This window comes from Prionailurus bengalensis, chromosome E3, assembly GCF_016509475.1.
Source record: "Prionailurus bengalensis isolate Pbe53 chromosome E3, Fcat_Pben_1.1_paternal_pri, whole genome shotgun sequence".
Lineage (NCBI taxonomy): Eukaryota > Metazoa > Chordata > Mammalia > Carnivora > Felidae > Prionailurus > Prionailurus bengalensis.
In genome coordinates, this window is record NC_057357.1 from 36022666 (window position 1) to 36043831 (window position 21166).

Genomic DNA, 21166 nt, shown 5'->3' on the forward strand with positions numbered 1-21166 from the left:
CACTCACAAAAGACGTAGTGGTGACACTTCACTGATCAGCTTTTAGGAAACTAAAATTCATTCCCTTCCTAAAAGGTACAGTGAACTGCATTCCCTGGAAAAAAATGGGCAGGTACCTCCTTAGACTACGACACACTGAGTGGAAACCATTAAAGCCCCTTCTCTGATAGAGCTCCAACAAGCAGAGATGACCAGGGGCCTACTCAGCTGGGAGGAGAACAAGGAAGCCAGTCTCAAGGCACCTACTGAAAGGTAGAGCTACCTTGACCGGGAGTGGAGTGAGACTCTGCCATTAGCTGCATGACCGTGGGCAAGTTCCCTCAGAATGGACTTCTAACAGCCTTCATCTCTTGACTGCTCTGGAGCCCCCCTCCGTGGATGAGCAAGGCTGACAGTCATCACCCTGGGTCTGCTCTCTCCCTGGCCATGCCACTGCCAAGATGATAATTTGCATATATTATCCCCTTTATTGCTATGACAGTCATGTGAGGGGACGGCTGTCTTGATCCCTGTGACAGTGTGATCTATAATAGGAAATATATATTTGGTCTTTGTACCTATCTCTGGCACAGAGCTCCTAATACAGTCTTGGAATTTCCTAAGCCATGAGACAAAGATGTCACCTGTTATGCTAATGAGGTAACTTTTGGGCCCCACCTGAGGATGGGGGCTGGTTGTGAGGAGCACTGACCTTGTGATCAGAAGGTTGCAACTTTCAGTCCCACCCTCTCATCCCCAGGAAGGGGAGGGAGGCTGGAGATTGAATTCAGTCACCAATGATGGCCAAGGATTTAATCAATCATGCCGATGCAATGAAGCCTTCAAAAAATCCCAAAAGGGCCAGGTTAGGTTGTGGAGCCCAAAGAGGGGTCACAGTCAGTGTCTGAAGGGGGTAGGGAAGAGTCTTAGGACTGAGCCCTCTTCCTGTGGGATCTGGTGCTGTCTCCAAGTAGATCCTGTCAGAACTGAGCTGAATTATAGGACACCCTGCTGGAGCTGGAGAACTGCTGGGTGTGAATACCCTTTCCCACCACGTCACAATGGTGTGCAGAACCTTAATCCCCTTTTGGCTTAATCCCCTAAAAACTGAGGTCCAGAGAGACTCCAATGACATATCAAAGACAGTAGCTGGAGGTAGAACTCAAGTGTGGTCTGTCTGTTCTCAACCAGGGCAACACAGCAAAGAAAAAAGCACATGCCCTTTTTAATGACTTTCTCAGCTTCTTCCTCTTCCTCCTTGCTCTGACTTCTAGGTTTCAAATAATTCAAGTCAGATCATTTCCGAGTGAACACTGTAATGGGAGTTGGGACACCCCAGCCTACATAACCACTAAGGTCCCTCTAAGCCCTGAAATTATTATTATTACTTTTTACCTTTGTACTCCAATATGCAGTGAACATTCCACCAAGGAACAAATATGCTAAACTCAGTGAGGTCTTTTAGAAGGAAATTACAATCTGGTCTGAAATCAGAAATGCACTTATTATGTTCATATTTCCTTCCCAGCAGCATGCAGACACATCATTCCAAATATTTTAGCACTGGATAGATTAGACATAAAACAAAAGATGGGTTTCTAGCCCAGGCTGCAACACTATTTTTGCTTAATGTTTCTGGCCACGTCAAGTAGAACATTCTCATAAAGTGCAATGTATACATTAGCTGGGGAGTATAAATCATCCATAATTATAATATCCTTCACCCTGAGAGGCCTTTAGTGTTTCCTTTATAAAAGTTACACAGTGGAGACCTGCACCTGGCTAATAGATCGGCCCTCCCTGGAAATACAATTACGCCACATGCGGAGTTGGGAAGTAGATTTGCATGCCTGCTGTCCCTGAGTTTCACACACAGTGGCTTCCCACTATGGTCTTAACCACTGGCTGCCTGGAAGCTCTCTGTGGAGGAGAGGAGGCCGGAGAGGGTGGGGCCTGCCCAGTCTGGCTTGGAGCCAGGACCATAAACGGTCTCTCAGAGAAAGACCCAGTGGCCACAGGGTACCCTGAGGAGCCTCTGAAGCACAGTCATACAAGAAATCCCGGGTCCTCAGCGTTTGAGTATCTCTGGGAAGGGCTGGGGATGCTGCTGACTCTCAACCTCTCCTTCAAAGCATCGACTGCATGCCAGACACCGTGCTGGGGGCTGGGCATGCAAGGGATATGAAGATGGGTGGGGGGTTAAGGGGGCTCAATGTCAATGTCAATGTCAAAGTCTGGTGAGGGACACTGAGAGAAAAGACAGTATCACACAACACAGTGGGCCTGCCACGGCAGACAGCGAAAGTGAGTTTGGACCCAGTGGCCACTTGCCTGGGTCTCAAGTTCATACAGGTATTGAATGGGAACCAATGGCCTTATACCAGTGCATAGCATTGCAAAGGCTGTAATTGTGGAGATGAATTAAAACTGCTACTTTAGGGGCGCCTGGGTGGCGCAGTCGGTTAAGCGTCCGACTTCAGCCAGGTCACGATCTCGCGGCCCGTGAGTTCGAGCCCCGCGTCGGGCTCTGGGCTGATGGCTCAGAGCCTGGAGCCTGTTTCCGATTCTGTGTCTCCCTCTCTCTCTGCCCCTCCCCCGTTCATGCTCTGTCTCTCTCTGGCCCAAAAATAAATAAAAAAAAAAAACTGCTACTTTATCACAATTAAATAGGTGGTCAGAGAATAGTTTCTGAAACTCTGTTTTCTGCATTTCTTTATTTGTAAAAAAAACCACCGATTTTCCACCATGACTCTCTTGGCAGGAGCCCCTTCTTTCTGGGTTCTCCTCCACCCTTCAGAATTCCATTCCTCACGTGGCAGAGCCTGCTGGCTGTCAGTCCAGCATCCACTGTTACCTTCTTTCTTAACTTGGTAAGTTTCTAACTTTTCCACAGAAAAAGGTCTAACTTCCCAGCATCCTTGCAGCTCTGCTTGCTGCAGTCACTCACGTGACTTTGAGATGGTAGCAGGTGTTTCCTAGGACAGTTTTAGCAGCAAGCACTATAGAGCCACATATAAAGGGAAATGTGGACACAGAGACAGACACAGGGACTGGGAGAACAAACACTGTATGAAGGTGGAGACAGAGATTGGAGTGATGCAGGTCCACAAGTCAGGAATGCCCAGGACTGCCGGCATCCACCAGGGGCCATGAGACAGAGCCCAGTGGGACATCTGTCCCAGGAGAGGCATGGGACAGATTCTCCTCCAGAGCTTCTGGGAAGAACCAGTCCAACCCACATTTTGATCTACTTTGATATCAGACTTCTGACCTCCAGAACTTTGAGAAAAAAAATGTCTGCTGTGGAAGCCTGTGGCTTTCTTTGTGGTACTTTGTTATGGCAGCCCAGCAGACTAATGCACTCTCCAAGTTTCTAAGTGTCCAGTTTTATTTCTCTTTACTAACAGAGAGGATTAGCAAGTGTCCCAAAGGTGTAAAGACTGAGGTGTTCTCCTTCAGGGAAATTTAGGTACAGCAAAGAGAACAGAAGCAGAAATTGCCTTCTCATTTTGAGACTTAGGGTGCATTTTTTGCCAGCATTGGGTCTTGGGTCTTCTTGTGATCTCTTCACGCCTCCCCACCTCCCCTTTAGGAAAATACTATTGTTTCGGAATGAGCACTAAACTTGGACAGGGGTGGGGATTCCTGAGTAAAAGCTAAACCTTTTCTGTTACTTTGGGGGGAGGGTGAAGTTGAAAAAGTCATATATTCCCTTTGCTCTTAAAAAAATGGTCTGTTCCCAACTCCCGAAATCATCCTGGGAGTTTGGAGAAACTGCACAAGCTGCAAATGTGGATTATCATCTCATCTGACTTCTCTTAGCATTCTTCTTTCCCCATTTTCTGCTTAAGTCTGCTTTTTGTGCTTTCTGGAGTTATAGCAGAACCCCACCAGTGTGCCCCATCTGCACGCCCCCAAGGTTTCAAGCTGCCTCCGGTGTGGTCTCCACACACTGCATTCTCTCTTTGGAGACTCATGACCCCCAGAGGCAAGACTAATGAACAGAAGGTAAGTAAACCAAACAAACAACATCTTTGCTTTGAAGAGAGATCTGTCTGCAGAGCACTACGAGAAATCTGGAAATGCCTCATGAAGTTTGTTAAGCAAACAAAAACCAAATCCTGCCCAAACATCATTAGTAAAGTCACCAAGGTAAAAGCAAAGGCAAACAATTGCACAGGGTGATCAGGGCACACAGCCTCGAATGCATTCCTAGCGTTAGACAGGTGGAAAGCTGTCAGCCACAGGCAATAAAGAAAGGGCTAGACTTAGGGGAAAATAACAGAGAGAAGAGTAAAGCCAGCAGCAGTCCTTATAATATCTCCTAGGTACCCAGCACATGGTTGGCCAGGCACAGAGCTCTCTTCTGTTCCCCTGTCCTCACTACATGATTTCTCACCCTCATTTTGCAGAAGTGAAGGATGAACTTGAGGAGATCATTGTGTCCCATGCAATGCCACTCAGCTTGTAGGTGTCAGAGACTGAACACAGCCCACGTGTGCTGGCTTCAAACCCATCATGCAAGATGAACAGCTTTAGAGAGTGATGGAGGCAGAATACTGCCCACCAAAGATGCCTACATCCTGGCCCCTGAACCTTGTGAATGTGTCACCCTACCTGGCAAAGGAACTTTGCAGCCATGATTAAGTTGAAGATCTGAAGATAGAAGTTTATACTGAATTATTCAAGTGGACTCAAAGTAATCACAGAAATCCTTACCAGAGAGAGGTCAGAGTTCCAGAGAAGAAGATCAGGGGTCAGAATCAGAGATTTCAAGATGCCACACTGCTGGCTTTGAAGATGGGGAAGGGGCTGTGAGCCAAGTAATGGGCGCCTCTAGACACTGGAGAAGGCAGGAAATCAGATTCTTCCCAAGAGTCTTCAAAAGAAATACAGCTCTGATGATATCTTCATTTTACCCCAAATGAGACCCATTTTGGACTTACGGCCTCCAGAACGGTAAGAAAATTCATTTGTGTTGTTTTAAATTACCACTAAATTTTTGGTGATTTGTTACGCTGTAAAAAGAAACTACTACAGAAAGGGAGGTCTGAGCATGTTCAGAAGCAGATGAGGCACTGACAGCAGCCACATTTGTGAGTGCTTAGCTAAGCCTGTGTCTGGAACTGTTTGAAATTCTTTACATGCATGAACTCATTCTATTCATGCAGCCGGTACTGCAACCATCTTATTCTGTAGATGAGTTAGCTGGGATAGAGAGAAGAGATTGCACAGTGAGTCAGTGGGGTGCATAAGGACTTGAGACAAGGCACTCTGACCTCAGAACCTTCCCACTTCGTGTGTTCCATCCTACTCTGACACCTGGAGGAACAACTTTCAGGAACAGATGGGATAGGATTCACTAAACCATTTCAACCATTGAGGGTCTGCTCTGTGCCAGACACATGGCACATGGACAAGTACACTCTGTGCTCTTAAATGTGATTTGGGAGCAGAACTGGATAATTCATGGGTCATAGGCTGCAACCTATAAACACCATCAGAGGACTGGACACAACTGGGAGAAGAGGTCATACTCCAGGGTCTTAGTGAGTAAGCTTGAGATTTGAGCGAGGAAGGAAGGAAGGAAGGAAGGAAGGAAGGAAGGAAGGAAGGAGAAGAGGGGAAGGGAAGCAGGCTCACACAGAAGGAAAGGAGGTGCAAAGGCAGAGAGAGTCCTAGAAGAGCCAGGCACAGTCAAGCAGTCAGTCTGGATGTGGCGGGTTTATCCCAGAGGGTCTTGTCCCAAAGTGGTGGAGAGAACCCAGAAAGGCTGGAAGGCAGAAAATAAAATATCAGATCTTGGACAGTGCAGTGCTTGAGAAAAATAACAGCTATCAACTACAGAGTTGGAGAGAAGTGGATTTTTATGGGTTGAAAGGTGTCCCCCCACCCAAAGAAATCGAAGTGCAAACCCACAGTTCTTGTGAATGTGACTTTGCTCAGAAAAAAAAAAGGTCTCTGCAGATATACAAGTTACGATGAGGTTTTAGGGTGGTTCACAATCCAATACGACTGAGTCCTTATGAACAGGGGAAGGTTGGACACAGAGACAGACACACACACAAGGGAAAGAACACCGTGGGAAGATGAAGGCACAGACCGGGGTGATTTCCCCTACATCCAAGAAACCCCAAGGGTCTCCAGCCAACCATAAAGGCTAGGAAAGAGGCCTGGAACAGATTCTTCCTCCCAGCCCTCAGAAGGACCCAGCCCTGCCGATGGCCTGATCTCTGACTTCCAGCCCCAGACTGGGAGAAAAGACATTTCAGTTGTATAAGCCACTCAGTTTGTGGTACTTTGTCATAGCCACTCTAGAATACTGATACATTGACACAGAGGATCTCTTGAGGAGACCATGGCACAATACTCCTCAAAGGGAAATCCACTGGGCACTGGAAACAGCACAGGACATAGACTGGAACCACAGAATTAGCACCACTGACTTTTTGTCGCAGAGGAACGCCTGTTGTGAGTCACGGGAGTACACAGAGGAGACGGAGACACTAAGATATTTTCCATGTTTGTATTGAGTTCTGCAAATTTTTATGGATCTTCACCTCTGACATAGGTTCTGTGCAAGCGCCCACGGTTAAAAGATGAAAGAAAGAGCTGCAACTACCCTCAATGAGCTCAAGTCCATTAGGACCGCTGGCAATTTACTGCAACATTCACTGCAAATACTCCCAACAAAAACATAAGGAAAAGTTTCTAGAGATTAGAGTACGGTTATGTAAGCGGACTTCATTTTTTTATGCATACACTGTTATTTCAAATTATTTTGAAATAAAGCCACATTGCTACTGGCCAGAGGCTATTTTCCCATAATTTTCCTCTAGCATTGTTTATCCTGTATTTTTTTTTTTTTGAGTTTTGAGGTTATTACCAAGTTTCCAACAATCATTAGGTTGTGCCTACCACATAATTGAATACAATTTTATTACCCCAGCAAACAGACATAAATATTTAATCCTTATGCTCCACCTGACAATGTATATTTGGGAGGGGGGGGGCTAATAAACTGCTTTTTGGGGTTGCCCATAGGGTCGGTCCCTTCTGCAGATTTGCTTTGGCACTTTCTCCGATGTGCTATTAAGCACATCAATGCCACTTGCAGTCCTAAGTGGGGCATTTTAAAGAAATAACAGAGCAACATGTTCCATCCAAAACCAAGTAGCAGGTGGCTCACTGATCCTGATACTATGGAGCGGTCTGCCTGACAGGCAGGAGGCCCAGGCTTTCTCCAGAATGCTGCCGAGGAACCCTGCAGCCTGGATCCCAACAAAGTTCATCTTGGAAGCATCAATGCCATTCAGAGAAAGTGTGTGGACACTGACCCCGCTTCTAGGGAACAGCAGGTAGTGCTCAGCTATTAATAACATGAGGTGGGAACAGCATGTTTCTTAGGTGGGGGCTGGTTCCGTCTGCTGGCCAAAGACACAGCCCCCGTCTGGGTGTGGAAACTCACCTCAGGCATTTGTGAAACACTTTCTAGTATGGATGGTTAACCTGCTGCCTGAGTCTCTTCCCCTTTCAGCAGTTAGGGAGAGTGGTACCACAGGGGGAAGAATCTGAATAAAGAGAATGTTCAACACAGAGCGAAAGGATTTGAAAGGGTAACCAAACAACTTCTCTTTTTGAGTTACAGTCGCATCTGTTAGCCCGGAAGCAGTGGCCAAGGAACAGTTGCTATTTAGCAAAAAAGGGATGAGCAAACAGAGCTTGAACACCCTGCCCAAATGTAAAAAGTGCTAATGCTGCAAAATAGCCTTATTGGATTTTTTTTTAAACAGCACTGACTCCCAGGGAAGAAAGTTACACCAAGTTTATTAAGTAATTCAATTTAGTACAACTTGAAGGAAGCTTCTAACTCTTTTACCATGCTAACAAGCACAGCGCCTCTGACACACTGGCTGCCAGGAAGTTCCATCCCTACTGTTTTTGTTTACCCAGCAAATTGTGGTTTTGTTGTCTGAGGGAATTGGGAACCGGGGAATTTGTAGAAAAGTGTAATAGAGAGAAACTTCACCAAACACAGAACAAAACAATTCTTCTCTAACAAAATTAACCACTTGGACTCCATCCCTTTAAGCTCCCGGCAGAATGAGTGGCCTCCAGCAGGCGAGCTGGCCTTCCCAGCAGGTGCAAAGCAGAGGGTCCCTGAGAATAGAGAAACGTCAAGAACCCGAGGGTTGAAAGAAGATGCTTCCCCACACTGTGATCGGGTCTAAGATGGATGAGTTTCATAAACTTACCACTCCAGCCTTGCAGAGACAAGGTTCAACAGCCGAAGTCCTGGAAATAATATTCCAGGACATACACACTTATGTATAATGCATGCAGTGTGTTAGGATGGGGCTTACACACACACACACACACACACACACACACACACACAGAGCTTTCATTCTGACATTAACAAATTACTGGGAAATAAGTGGATAAAACAAATGTGCTATATTTACACAATGGAATATGATTCAGCCTTTAAAAAGAAGGTAATCTGGTTGAATCACTGTATTCTACACCTGAAACGAATACAACACTGCATGTTCACTAACTGGAATTAAAATAAAAAAATAAATGAAAATAAGGTAATCCTGCCATTTGTGACAATACAGATGAATCAGGAGGACATTACGTTATGTGAAGTAAGCCAGATATAGAAGGTCACATGCTATACGGTTTCACTTACATAAGTTATCTAAAACATCCAAACTCAGGGAGACAGAATAAATAGTGGTTTCCAGAGGCTAAAGGGAAGGAGAAATGGGGAGTTGTTCGATGGGTATAGGCTCAGTTATGCAAGATGAGTGAGTTCTACACTTCTGCTGTACAATGTTGTGTGTGCCTGTAATTAACAACTTAAAGTTGCGCACTTGAAATTTCATTAAGAGGGTAGATCTCATGTTAAGTGTACTTAGAAAAAAACAAACACAAAAGCAAAAAAAAGCAAAAGGAAACTTTCAGAGGTGACAGATACACGCATTACCTTGATTATGGTGATGCTATCATGGGCAAATACATATGTTCAAACATATCATTTCATAGATGTTAAATATGTCCAAGTTTTTTTTTAATATATCAATTATACCTCAATTAAGCCATTAAAAATTACCCAAGAAAGATGTGCACTGCACGTGGGGAGGAGGCAAATAAAGACATCCCACTTTCTGCTCTAAGCCCCTGAGGGCACCTCAACCCGGTGCTCCCTCAGGTTGGGGCATTCACAGGCTGTATTCTGTGAGACTGTGGTCACTCCCTGGAACTCAGACACTGACTACTGGGATGTGATGTGCCAACAAATGGGCCCAGCCTCCTCGAATAGCAAACATCCCCCACGCATGACTTGATTTGGAAGCTGTTCACTTCTGGAGTCTACCCTCTCCGAGTACTGAGTTCCATTAGTTTACAATCCAACACTGCTGGGGACGTGCCCGGTCTTGTCTGACTTAGCAGTACCCACAAGCATGAAGCCCCTCTCCCTTCCTTCTCTGACACAGTCTTCGTTTCTCACCTGTGTTTGCTCTGCTGTCCTCAAAACTTTCAGTTTAATTTTTTTTTCATTAAAAGAATATATTTTAAGTTTTTGTATCTTTTTTAAAAAAATTTTTTAATGTTTATTTATTTTTGAGACAGAGAGAGCATGAACAGAGGAGGGACAGAGAGAGAGAGAGAAAGAGAGACACAAAATCGGAAGCAGGCTCCAGGCTCTGAGCCATCAGCCCAGAGCCCGACGAGGGGCTCGAACTCACAGACCGCAAGATCATGACCTGAGCTGAAGTCAGACGCTTAACCGACTGAGCCACCCAGGTGCCCCAATGTATCTTTGAGAGAAACAGAGAGAGCGTGAGTGGTGGAGGAACACAGAGAAAAGGAGAGAGAGGATCCCAAGCAGGCTCCTCACTGCCAGCGCATAGGCCGATCGATACAGGGTTCGAACCCATGAAACTGAGAGCATGACCTGAGCTGAAACCAAGAGTCAGATGCTTAGCCAAATGAGACACCCAGGTGCCCCTGTCCTCAAAACTTTCTAAAAGGCATCTCTTTATTTGAGCCGTAGATAAAGTTAACAGCAGGGTGTCTGAAGGAATGCCCCCAGGGACATTTATAGAAGGTGAATGAAACTTCCTGCCAGTTTATAGGGTGAGTCATTGTGGGGTCCCTTTGTGGTAATCACATGGACCTCACATCTCATCAAAGTGGTTCTCTCACATCATGTATTATTCCACAGTGTTCACTGACCATGAGGTATTAAGGAATTCAAAGACAATTAAGAAATGAGGGTAGACCTCAGTGATATTTTAAAGTTCAAATGGGATCATGTTCTCCATCTCTGTTAACATCCAGCAATGGCTTCCTACTCCCCCTTTCTCTATAAGCACCAACCTTCTTACCCAGCCAATGGTTTGGCGTCTGGTCCTGCTCACCTCTTGAGATGTAGCAGCCCTTCTCTGCATTGAGCCCTCTGGGCTCTGACCAAACTGGCCTCGGTGCTTCCTGAAATGCTACACGAACCCTCTGGCACTCAGATATTGACAGATGGCTTCCTTCCCATCTGAAAGCCTCCTTCTCTTCTCTTTGACAAAGGACCTCTTCGCTCACCCTTTTCATGACAGTTTCAAAGTCACCTCTTCCCAGAGGTCTTCCTTGAAGTCCTGGGCCAGGATCTTTCAACACAGACTTTCATAGACCCATTTCTTTTTGTAAAAGCTGTCATAGTGGTTTGGAGTTACATATTAATCATGGCGATACTTTTCTTTGTGTCCCTCTTCCCTGCTCTCCTGTAAGCTCCATGCCCATTATGAAGTAGAAACTGTATCTTTAACATGTGGCACACAGTAGGTACTTTCAGTCAATTTCTGATGAACGACGCAATAAACGAATGCAAAATAGTGTACCATCTGGAGGACAATGCTAAATAAAGCCTGTGTTTGGTGCACTTTCTTGCTGCAGTATCCCGATGGCTTGGTGGGTTCCGGGGTTCTTTTGAAGCCTGGCTTGCATAGAAACCACTTATTGGGCCTTCTCATTATGTCCAGGAAACTTTCCCCCCAGATAATGCCAGAGTTGCAATGGTTTGTACAAACTCAGAAATACCAACAAAGTTTTACCATGAAATCCATATTAACTGAGAATAGGTTTCTACTGTTACAAAAGACATAATGGGAACAAGAAGAGACAACGATACAGAAAACTGGAGTTATGTAGAATTCCACAGATTGATTTCCAAAATTCAAGACATCAAGAACCACACAGAGCAGAGCAATTAATATCCCGAGTACTCAAAGCGCCACCTACCAAGTTGCAACACACTGGGTTTTGAGTATGACACCTGATTTTATGTAGACAGATATATGCCGACATTGAGTATGCAACTTTATATTTCCATATGTCAGGTAAAGTACAACCTTAAGCATATTCTGAATAATTCATTCAGGCAAAGGTCTGATAAACAGATGTCTGTAATGCGATAGTTCTGAAGGTGCCATTTTTCTGACATGAAAAAAAATCCCTGCTTAAAAGCCAGATGGCAAATAAACCCCAGTTCATCACTTAGGCTCACACGGGGAATCCCAGCACATTTTTCATCAATTCCCACTCTATATTTAACGCAGTAAATATAACAGTGAAGTATTATGTCTCTTCCTTCTCAATCCATCTCAACCATGAGTGTTAATCTCTACTGGGTCTGAGGCAGTGTTTACTCCAAATAAGCAAATGAGCTTCCATGTAACAAATTATCTCTTTGCAGAAACAACAGAAAATTCTGTATGCTCAACTGTTTTAGTTTATTGAAGATTGCTAGAAACAGATTTTGCAAAAATGTCTATTTTTCCCCTGCAGCCTCTCACAGAATAATTGAGGAGTTGAGCATTCCATTACATAAACAAGAGCCTTATCTGGATTGGCTTAAATAGATATGAACTTACTGTCATTCTGGGTCAGGGATTACAGTCTAAGGGGCAGACCATGCCAGGCACCATTTGACTACTTGGGCTCTGGTTACAGTCTTCTCTGGCTGTGGCAGGTGTCCTGTTAGTTCTCTCAACTGCACCCAACCAGGTGGGGCATTTCTGGGATGGAACTTCTCTTGACTTGCCATGTTGCCAAAATGTGCCCAGGGAGAGGGATGGATTTAACTTAAAGTGGTCAAGAAGTGATTCCATTCCCACTGGACTGCAGTCTGATCCTTCCTCTTCTCTCTCTCTCTTTCTCTCTTCCCTTCTAGACACATCTACCAAATACCCAGGTAAGACACTGGGTTGGGAGAAATGAATGAGCCAGTCTAATGAGGGGCACTGTCAAAAGATAATTTACAATACAGGGAAGTGAGCACAACTAAGGAGCATACAGTGACCATGTTGAGAACCTAATGCCTAGCTTTACGTGATATGGAAGGGTGGGAGGGATGTCAGGAAGTCTCCCTGGCTCTAATGAGCCTTACGGGTACCTCTTAAATTGCATTCGTGCAATAGACAAATATTTTCCTAGCACCTATCATGTGCAAGATGCTGGGGATAAAGCAGTGAACAAGACATTGTCTCCTACATGCAGCTACCATGTCAGCGAGGAAAGCAGAAATCAAGAATAAAAACACAAGTGGCTAATTATGAACTGCACTGTGTGTTGTGAAGGAAGAGGAGAGGATCTTATAAGAGAGTAGACACAGGACGCCAGTTAACACAATGGATAGGAAAGTCATTGTGGAAAAAGCCATATTGATTCTGAGACTTGAAGAATGAACATCACTGTTGGCCACGTGAAGTAAAAACAAGGGAGCATTCCAGGCAGAAGGAACAGCATGTGCTGTGATGCTGAACACCTTTGTAGGACTGGACGGGGGCTAAAGCAGCTCTAAAAAATGAGTAAGCGGGCACAGCATACAAGTGTGCAGAGCTGAGCAGAGGCCAGGCCATGCAAAGCCATGCAGAGGAGCTCACTTTGGTTTTCAGAGCCACGGGAACTCAATGACAAGCTATAAGACTGAGAGCAGGTAGTGACAATCGGATCAGAGGAATCTTTGAAAAGATTCCTCTCCTTAATGATGGGTAGAAAGGAGCCTAGAGTGGCTACAGAGAGATCCACAGAGGATTTTTTGGCCATTCAGGTGGGAGATGATGACATTTTGGACTAGGATATCAGTGGAGAAGCTGGTGAGAAATAGACACATTGAGTATATATTTTATAATGAGATGTTTTAACCTGCTGAAACAAGAAATGAATTATTTACCAGTATGTTTCAATTCACCACACAGGCTCCTTCTAACAACAGCAACAGCATCAGTAACAGCAACAAAAGAAAAACTAACTCCTACCAATCTTCTGTGTACCAGGGACTATTCTAATAATTGAATGAATATTAACTCATGGAAATCTTCCCAATAACCCTAACAAGTAGGTACTATGAGGATCCCCATTTTATAAATAAGGAAACTGAAGCACAAAGAACTTAAATAACTTTTCCAAGGTCACACCCAACTGTTAAGGTCAAACATAACTCAAATGCCTGGGGCTTTTGACCAAGGGCACAGAAAGCTCTCCCACTGCTAACTTCTCACCTGGACGTGGGTATCATTTACTGACAAGATGGCAGTGCGCGCCTTTGGCTCCGTATTGCAATTAAAGGGTGTATATAATTCGTATACAGAAGTATATTGCAATTTATTCACATGCAAGTGGAGCACAGGCATAGGCATTTAGTACCAGAGGAGCACAAAATCAAAGAATCCTGCACTGAACTCCCACATGCTAGGCAACGTGCAGATACACTTCCATGTAATACTCATGAGGTGTGTATTTTTATTCTCCCCGCTTCACAGATAAGGAAAAGGAGGCTCACGGTGTTCAGTAAGTGTCCCCAAGCTCTTACACCTCGTCAGAGATGGAGCAGGGATTTACAACCAGGTGTCTCTGCCTACAAACAAACTCACTGCACCCAAGAAAGAGCAAGCGGCCGACTCAGTACTCCCGACAGGACCACAAATAGCCACAAACCACTGATTGAAGATTGAAAAATTGTAATGCTTCCAGTCTTGGTGAGAATTCTGAACACAAGAGAGAATCAACGCCTGGGGCAGGATAAAGTGCCTATTGCCAAAGAGACAAAGAAATGCAAGGAAACCCAAAAATATACACAGGAGAGTGCGCGTTTGCACACACACACACACACACAGCAGAAAATCTCTTCCAGGAATCCTTGTTTTTTTCTTTAATAGCCTATTTCTCTTTATGTTACTCTCATTGACATGAGCAATTTATATATACTGTGTAACTTTGATGGCAGAACCCCTGTTCTCTGTTTTCTTTGTGTCTGTACTTTGTTTTTCAGTTTGTCGCAATAAATCTTTAATATGGATTGAATTATGAGTTTTAAATAATTGATAGAGCTGATTCCAAATGCTTCCTACCGCAGTCATATAACAAGCTGAAACTTTGCGGGCTGGGGTGCACTCAATACCCTCATATTCTCCAACCTTTACCCTCACCTGTCTCCTGACCCCCCACATCCTCAATATAGTCAGGGGTCACAGCTGGATACAGAGCTTGATGACAGCAGGTTGATCATGGGTTCAAACTACATAACAGCCTGTGAGCAGTCTTAATGGCATTAGCTTCAACCTCAATTATTATGTATGATTTGGCAATAAAGTGGAGGCCATAAGCATGGCATAGAAGTTATTCATTCAATTCATTTTTTTTTTATTTTTTTTTTTAAATTTTTTTTTTCAACGTTTATTTATTTTTGGGACAGAGAGAGACAGAGCATGAACGGGCGAGGGGCAGAGAGAGAGGGAGACACAGAAATGGAAACAGGCTCCAGACTCTGAGCCATCAGCACAGAGCCTGACGCGGGGCTCGAACTCACGGACCGCGAGATCGTGACCTGGCTGAAGTCGGACGCTTAACCGACTACGCCACCCAGGCGCCCCATCATTCAATTCATTTTTATTGAATACCTACTAAGTATCAGGCATGGAATGAGCTTTGGAGAGACAACAGTGAGCAAAAGCGGTCATAGTCCTTTGTCCATGTGGAGCCTGTGGTTTCGCTGGGTTACAGATATTAATTTGAAAAATCACAACACCAAAACAAAATTGTAATTGTGTCAAAGGCTATAAAGGGAGAGATGTGGTGCAGTGAGCACACACAACAAGGAGATCTGACTTGGTTGGATCACATAGGGTGGGAGGATGTCTGAAAGGGCCCCAGGGAATCTGGGATGCAGAAGACAGGGGGCTACAGATAGGAACCTGCAGGGCCAAGGAAGTCATATTCATGATTTGGTCATTTTCTTAAATGCAGTGGGAAGAAACAGAACATCGCATTTTAGTCTGGCAGGGACATGGCCCAATCAATACAAATGTTTTCTGCTCGAGCTTAGAGATAAGAAGTGGGCTTTTGGAAGCAGTTAACCTGGGTTCGAATTTCCACTTACTCTCTGATGGTTGCATCAGCCCGGGCAAGTCATTTATCAGCTTTTGTTTCCTTATGTGTCAAATGGGAACAGCTCCCACCCCTTAGCCCCTGCACCAGGTGTGGTCAGTACTCAGTAAGCAAATGGCAAATGTATGGAAAGCTCAGCTCTTGGCACAGGGTACTCCCCACAGGTGTTCTGCTGCTGCTGTTGCCATGGCCGCTGTTACCATAGTGATTTCCCTCTAGATGGGTTGTCAGCTGCCCTCAGGGGTGGAGTACCCTTTCTTCACTTTCTTTCATTGAATGTGTTTTTGAAAATGTTACCTGAACTCCCCTGTCCATTTCTCACGACTCTTGCATCAATATCTACCGTTCACCAGGCCCTTTTCTATAACACAACCGCTATAACTGTACTTATACAGTGTCAATTATACCCAAGCAGTGTTCTAAATGCTTTAGACACGCCATCTCAAAATTACACAGGAGGACAAGTACTACTATGATCTTCATTTTACAGATGGGAACACTAATCCCCGGGGGTTGAAGCAACTTGCCCAAAGTCACACACATCTGAGAAGTAGCACAGCTGGGACCTCAACGTGCCCTGTGGCTCCATAGTGCTCACTGCCAATAGAGCTCACCCCTCTTTCCTTGGAATGCAGTCCCCCATGTGTGTATTCTCATGGGTCTCCTTAATCATCTTTTATTTCCTTTATCAATCCTTCTTCTCTTCACAAAACACCGGTGCTGTCAGGGATCCACAAATCTGGACCTCCTCCCCTCCTTTCCCTTCTCCTTCTCTTCCTTCTTTTCCTCCTCCTTCTTCTTCAATTTTCTGAACATAAATTCTTCCCCTTATCAGTCTCAAGGAGCTGTCTTGTAGAAGCCATTGGAGGAATGGGTAGACTGCTTTACAAACCCTTGTATATCCAGCAGGGAAACAGACATTTAGAACAAATGGTGGTAGACGCTGAGGAACAGGGTAAACCAGTTGGTTACTCCACTCCCTGAATCCCACCTCACATTTACTGAATCAAGATATTCATGGAGTGCCTGGGTGGCTCAGTTGGTTAAGTGTCTGACTGTGACTCAGGTCACAATCTCACGGTTCATGGGTTGGAGCCCGATATCAGGCTCTGTGCTGACAGATCAGAGCCTGGAGCCTGCTTCAGATTCTGTGTCTCCCTCTCTCTCTGTCCCTCCCCTGCTCATGCTCTGTCTCTCTTTCTCAAAAATAAATAAACATTTAAAAATTTTATAAAAGAAGACATTCAAGGGAGGAGGCCTGGTTCTGTATTTATTTTTTAATTTTTTTTAAAGCTTTTATTTATTTTGAGAGACAGAGGAAGGTGGAGGGCAGACAGAGAGGGAGAGAGAGGTTCTGCACTGTCAGCACAGAGCCCGACATGGGAATCAATCTCACAAACCATGAGATCATCACCTGAGCCGAGATCAAGGGTCAGATGCTTAAATGACTAAGTCACCCAGGTGCCCCAGTTGAGCCACCAGGCACCCCAGTTCTGCATTTCCTTTAAAGCTACCAGGGGATTTGAGAAATTAGGAACCAATGGGATATATAATCTTGGAGGTTTGAACTTGGCTCTTTCAATCCTAGAATGTCATAAAAGTAGATAATTTTTTTTTTTTTTTTTTAAATTTTTTTTTTTTTCAACGTTTTATTTATTTTTGGGACAGAGAGAGACAGAGCATGAACGGGGGAGGGGCAGAGAGAGAGGGAGACACAGAATCGGAAACAGGCTCCAGGCTCTGAGCCATCAGCCCAGAGCCTGACGCGGGGCTCGAACTCACGGAGCGCAAGATCGTGACCTGGCTGAAGTCGGACGCTTAACTGACTGCGCCACCCAGGCGCCCCAAAAGTAGATAATTTTACTGATATATATCATATTCTTTGATATGGTGCTTCTCTGAACTGAACTTCTAAGGATAAGACCAGGTGTTTTGTTTTGTTTTGTTTTGACAGCGCTAGATTACTCTAAGGTTTGTTTTGTTTATTTTAATTTTTTAATCTACAGCCAGCATTTAAAACTGGTGAGAAGTCGTGAGATGCACTGACATTTTTAAGTGGTGATTTTCAGCGTCTTTGTTAGTTCTGGAAGGGAGTATGTTGCAAATTCTAGATGGAAAACATTTGGAAACACTGAGACATTTAATTTTAGCTGAGCGAGCCACATGTTACTTATGAAACATCTATTTTGAGAACTGCAGCAGAGAATTAAACCCGACACTTCTTATTCTGGTCTACTACCTTCACTGATAAACAAAATAAAATTACAAACACAGGGAAAAATGGCTTTTAAGGATACTAGAAAAAAAAATGAAGGGGAGCTTCATCTAAACTGATGCAATCTGATTGTAACTGCCTCCCCCCCCTTTCTCTCTCTCCTCTCTCTCTCTCTCTCTTTTTAACAAAAAATCTTTAGTGAATTCATAAATATTTTAGTGGAATCTAAGGTGTCAGTGTAAAGTTTCATGAAATTGCATTTAGTACCCCAAATAGGTCCAGTGTTTGGAACTGGATTCCAGAAATGCTTTTTGTCTGGGATCATGCTTTGGTAGTACTGATAGCTGGGATGGACAGAAGGATGTGAACAGAAATATGAGATAGGTCCCCAGGCCCAAGATAAGAGAGGACATGAGCCTAGATTCGGGAAGGAGCTCTCCCTGTTGGAGAATGAGACACTGCCTGTACTGGAGCAAAAGAGATATTCTCCAGCAATTTGTGAAGTTGACTCAAAGTCACTCAGGGCACAGTACCATCTGGAGCACTGAAAGGGGCCTGAGTCTCTCTCTTTACATGAGAGACCTTGCCTGTGGACAGGGGATCTGCAAACACACATCAAACGGCCTCTTGGAAATAGAGGCATCTTATGAAATGGTGTTGAAGTGATTGATGCTGGCTGTGGCAAAAGAAGCAGTAATGGAGGATGAGACGCATACCTTGGAGGAGGAAGAAAGGGAAGGAAACAGACAAGGCTGAGAAGACAGATATATAGATGATAGATAGACAGATGGATTGAGAGCCAGACAGACGAGACAGAGACTGCCTATCTCTGTATACCTCTCTTTATCTATCATCTGTCTATCTAACCATCCATCCAACCAGCCATCTATCCATCCAAAATTATCCACAAGGAGAGAAACCATATCAAGAGCTGTGTTTTGGATGTTAGTAAAGATATCACAACTCTTCGTAGTTACCATGTTCCATCTAAAACTATCCTCTGGGTCAGTTCTCTCTCCATCTTTGAGAATTGACCCTATCAGATGACCTGAATTCGCCACCCCCACCGCCCCCTGCCCCATGCAGTCCATTCCACCGGCCCTGCAATATTCAGCATTCATTTTGTCACTAAGTATGATTTTTAGGTGTCCAGAAAGAAAATTTTTCACCAGAAGATACATTCACTTTGGCCACTATGGTAAATGCAAATGCCCTAATCCACTAGAAATATCACCGAGACTATATTTTAGCTTCCACGTTAATACAGGGCAGGCTTGGGCATCTCAGGGCAATGCTATGTCGGAGGATCAGGTTTATTATTCCCTGTTTTCATCTTGTATAGAAATCTGAGAAAAGGAGTCTAAGGTTGTGTGGCTAAAACTGACTTTGGGCCTCACGGACCCAATTTGCTTTGGGGTTCTGTTCCATGAGCTAAGTGTTATTCCCTGGCTGTCCATACTTACAAGGCAACTCTACATCACCCAGCTACAAGAGTTGGGATTTATATTTAAAAAAGACCTTTCAATGAATCAGGTAATTACTGAAAGGGTAAAGTGTAAGGATATGGAAAGGCTTTTTTTTTTTATCTTGTGTTTTCATCGATGATTCCCTTTCTTATATCGTACTCAACAATTTAAAACAAGAAACTCAGCTTCCCACCGTGTTTGTCAACAGTCCTTGCTTTGCGGCTAATACCACCCAACTGGCCACACGTGGTAAAACAGGGTTTTCTAGCTGATGCCATTCTGCAGACGGTGAGCTCCTGACAATGGCATCTAGGAGCTCCAGGTGAGGCAAGCAGCCTCTAAAGTGAGCTCTAAGGTGAAAGATAATGTAGTTCAGAGACAAAGTAGGAGCCAGCCCCACACATGCAAGAATGCTTAAGGAACATGTAAGCAGAGCAAGATGAAGTGAGAGGAAGTGGGCAGGTGAGCAGGAAAATGCAAACACAAAAGACCATGAGGGGAGGCAGAGGCAGAGACAAACACACACACGTACACAAAGGGAGGGAAAAACAGAGACGGGGATCGGGGATTGAAAGAGAGAGGGGAAAGGAGGGAGGTGGAGGGTCGACTTTGAGAATGCACATTTCTGACATTCTCACTTCCAAACTAAACACTACAAAGCCCTGTGGACTTCACCGTCAGTGTCTGGATATTCAAGAGACTGTCCTTGTCTCCTTATGATAGGCCCTCTTCTAATTAAGCAATATTTAGAGAAATCCTGTTCCTTACCATCAAAGAGCCTTGTCTGAAATACATCCAATTGCAAGGTTTTATTGTTAAAAACCTGAATGCTTGCAGGAGCTCTCTGAGAGTTTTCCTTGGCCAAAGGCTACAGATTTTGTATAAAATTGCCATGGGAAAGGTCATGAGGAGAGCCCCTAATCACCTACCAAGTGCCTTATGGACATGGAGAAGATTTCACTGTATTTAAAGGAAGTAAGGAAATGTGATCTTGTCTGCCTGGCAAATTCACACAAGAATAACAGAAAATTCCAAGTAAGCAACACAGAAGATTCCGTTTTTCAGTCTATCATTAAGCAGGGTCAAAATGCAAATGGTAAATAGGATTAGCATGGCTGCGTCTCAGAAAATCAAGCTGCTGGGAAGAAAAGCGAGAAAAAAAGGAGGGGGGTTTGCTGTCTTCATCACAGGGCAGAGCTTGCTCTCCATTTACTGGCCACAATGGTACCAGACAAATACACCAGACGTGGGCTGGCTTAACCTTTACTCTGTCGTGGGCAGCAGGATCTTGCTGAGATGCTAGGTTTAAGACAGAGTGCACTTTCATGCAATGTTGCCTTTTGCCTTCAGAAGAATAAGAGTAAATGTTAAGTATGTTCAAAAACAAAACAAAGCAAAACAAACTCCTCCACAATACTGCATTAACAGTTTGTTAGAACTTGCAGAGATTAAGCAAGGAAACTAATGCTGCTGGGTTCAGCAATCTGGAACAACCCTGTTGACGAATGTTGTACGTAAAGCACTGAAGAAATTCAACCTCAAAGGTAAAGAAGTGGGGGACTAACAAGTAAGACTAGGTTTGGAAGGGTATAGCTGATCTCCCTCCCTCCGATTCACTCTCTTCCTCTCCCTCTCCCTCTTTGATTATCAAACGGTAGTGGTGGGTCGAAGAAACTTGGTTTGGGAAATCAGGCAGACCTGGGTTTGGTTCCTATATCTTCCATCAATTGGCAAGTTGATGAACTATTCTTAAGTTTTCATGTCCTCATTAGAGACAATGTCATCCATCTTGCTAGATCCCTGCAAGGTGGAGTTCTTGGGGACCTGAAGCATCTAGCAGAGCTCCTGGTTAATATTCTGAAATTTGTAGCTGCTGCAAACATTATTGCAGCCATTATTATTAATAATAAAAATGGCTGTATTGGCACCTATAATGGAACGCGTCAGCATGCCCTCATTGAAAGCTGCTAATGAATGAATGGTTGTTGGAACCACGCCTGGCTTCAACAGACAAAACATTCATTAAGTGACAGAGGCCCAGTACAGCGAACTGGACCCG

The 21166-nt window shown here is 44.3% G+C and overlaps 1 protein-coding gene across 24 annotated transcripts in view; it reads right to left on the minus strand.

Annotated features, from left to right (window-relative positions):
* The window catches only part of RBFOX1 (RNA binding fox-1 homolog 1), a 1791866-nt gene that overhangs the window by 709021 nt on the left and 1061679 nt on the right, over positions 1–21166 (minus strand). The window lies entirely within an intron of this gene.